We start from the raw sequence: 3411 nt of genomic DNA on the forward strand, positions 1-3411 counted from the left end.
TGATTTGCAGTCAAAATTAGTCACAAAAAAAATGTTGTCCACATATGGTTAATGTGGATTTATACATTCAGATGACTCAAGTTCATATGATGTGCTGACAGATGTGTGTAGGCTGCTTCGACATGTTCACATCGTGTTTAAGTAAAAAAAAAAAAAGTGTCAAGTTTTCAAGTTTTTTCAGGTAGTCCAGAGCAGAGCAGACCGCCCACCCCGCTTATTCAATGGTAGGGAAAACCATGGCATATTGGTTAATAATTACTGATGACTATACTCTGTCCGCTCGACTGTCATGGATGTATGATGTCACTCATTCCCCTCTAACCACGTGCATGAGCCCAGAGGCTCCAAGAAACCAGAGCATTGTCGCTGTGCCCGATTATACCACCCACCCTATAGTGTTCCAGGTCCCGACCCAGGGTGGAAAGTTGGTGGGTGGAGAGGGAGAGCAGGGATAGTGCTAAGATCATAGACTGTATAAATCTGAGCTATAACCTGACCTATTCATGGTTTCCCATAAGAAATGCACAATGGTGCTTTGTGGCTGGGAAGTACTGTTGTACTAATCAAATCAAATTGTTTTGGTCACATACATGTTTTTTAGCAGATGTTATTGCGGGTGTAGCGAAATGCTTGTGTTTCTAGCTCCAACAGTGCAGTAATATCTAACAAGTAATGTCTAACAATTTCACAACAATACACACAATACACACAAATCTCAAGTAAAGGAATGGAATTAAGAAAATATAAATATTTGGAAGAGCAATGTCAGAGCGGCATAGACTAAAATACAGTAGAATAGAATAAAATAAAATTTATACATATGAGATGAGTAATGCAAAATATGTAAACATTACTGTGTGGAAAGGAGGGGGGAGGGTCTTTCTCAAACTGACAAGTTGGGACACATCTGTATTGTTCTGTGTCCTTGGTGGGGACTTTAAGTACTGTGTATGAATCCCATTGTCTGTGGAGCCAAGCTGTATATGTAGAAGGATAGAGACTGTGAGAGTGGTGGCTGGCTGTGATGTAATCAAAACAGAATGTTTATAAAGGCACAGTCAGTAACCATCTGTACACTAATTAGGAAACGGTCACCACAAACAGCCATCCTCAAAACGGAGCTTAGTACACTTGTTTATAACGTTCTCACGCAAATACCCACCAACAACAGGCAGGCACTACTTTGAGCTAATTAAGATTGTGATGGAAATCTTGTTGGAGAAAATCATGTTGTTTTACTGCTCGGATTAATCAGCTCTAACAATTAGAATATGGATATTTATTAAGGCAGAGCTCTCCCTTCCCAGCAAATGGTACAGTTTCAGGCAACAACCATTAGTGGTGCATGGGTAAAATCACTGGGTAAGCCAAGCCATAATTGGTTGTTTGCTCTATAACCTGTTAGTTCATATGCCTTAACACCATGAAATATACGCCTAAGGCCAAGACAATAAGATAACACAATGGCAAAATAAATTCAACAACACATTTGTTTCACCACAAAACCAAAGAGCAACCTCTGCCCGGTGAAGTCCACAATGCATACTGCATGTAACAACAGTTATAAGACCTACAGCATGGTCAAGCAAGTTCATGCTTCCAAAATTTTCGGACAACTAAACAACTATTGATTTAGAACCACAGAGAGTTACCGCAAGTCGCAAAGAAAATAGGAGCTGTCTCCAACATTCCAGCACCATTTTAACGTCAACATTTCAACATCATCAGATCACCTATGCTTAGTCTAATACAGTGACATCTAAAAGATACCAAAAACAATTTAGTCCAATCAATGTAAGGTAAATATGATTTGGCTGTCCATGGTGCTGATTTCTCTGTATGTGTGTGTGTGTGTGTGTGTGTGTGTGTGTGTGTGTGTGTGTGTGTGTGTGTGTGTGCAATCGTGCAAGTTGAAAAAACATGTCGGCTCACCCTACCTGTAGAGAAATGTCAATGCCATCCTCCACTCTTTCATGTTAACAAAATGGTCTATGACTCTGTCATACAGTACACAGTTTTAGTTTTTGTTGTCCTAGACTTCCTGGCTAAAATGCTTGCTCGCTAGCCTAACTTCCTTTCATGGAGAACGAAAGGGCCAGATAGTTAACATTAGCCTACTACATCTAGCTACATATTCAACTTCCATCCTCTCAGGCCAGGGTCACAATTTATGAATTTTTGGTTGGATCAGAATTACCGTTATAATCATTGGCCAGTATGGAGAAATAAGTAAAACCTCAAGTCCAAATCCCTATCTCCATCCATGGCTAATTTAGGAAAGGGACAATTTTATCTACAGTAGCTAACTAGCCTTCAGGACAACAACATAACGAGATACAACAATTTAAGTAGTTTCTGTCAATTACATTTGGCTCTCGATGTGATGTGATTGGTGTGAAGCCAAATCCAAACTGGCTTCCCTTGACACTTTTCTTTGGTGCGCCAGGACTATTCACAGTTGAGCTCAGTCAGTTTAGCGCAACTCTGATTGGCTATTATTTTATGTCATACTCTTTTTGACCAGACAGCATCAGATAGATGAGCTACACATACAGAGACAAAGGGGGACTGTTACACTCGCTCGGATGCTTTCTCCGGTGAGATACATTCAGCCTCTTGCGAATTTAAGGAAAATTATGAAACACAGAGACTTATTTTTTGGGGGGAAACCTGGCTTCCCTTGGCTTCCTTGAATATACGCCACTGGCAACAACAGAGCTGTTACGTTTTCATTTGGAAAAGGTGAAATTAGCAATAGAACTGAGACCTAATTTCATAATGTATGCACATTTAAAAAATATGAAATACCAATGTACATTTAAAAACATGAAATTAGAATGTAAAAGAACTTGAGCCAACCTACTCCAAGTGATGGTTTGCTATGGAGAGGTAAACAACAGAATAACTGTGGCTTAATGTGGTCCTTTACCAGACATACCAATGCTTTAGCTTTATCATCAAAACAATTAAATATAACAGACAAGCCTCATTGGGCCATGGAGGCATAGACAATATATCCTGGAATGACCAAACTACCCGATTTAGTTCAGTCTCTGAGAAAATGAGCCAACTCCTGTATGTTTTCATCCTTGTACAACCACACAATGATTTGGTGGGCTTATATATAAAGCTTGCCAGATCAGTCTGGTTGTACCAGGCTAGAATGTTTTATCCCCTTCAAACAATTAAGCAGGCTGGGATCACCCTAGTGAAATGGAGAATGCTTGTGTGACTAGCCCTTATACTCCACCCTTTAGTTTCCACCAAGTCAAGCTCGGAGCAGGGGAAACTTTCAAACCCATTAAAGACTATGTTAATGTAGGCCTTCTGTAAGTCTTTGGAGAGGGCCTTCTGCATGGATTGTGGTCTTCCTCGTAGTTGAGTCACAGAGGAATATTGTTGCCTATTTAA

The sequence above is a fragment of the Oncorhynchus mykiss genome, chromosome 2, assembly GCF_013265735.2.
Source record: "Oncorhynchus mykiss isolate Arlee chromosome 2, USDA_OmykA_1.1, whole genome shotgun sequence".
Lineage (NCBI taxonomy): Eukaryota > Metazoa > Chordata > Actinopteri > Salmoniformes > Salmonidae > Oncorhynchus > Oncorhynchus mykiss.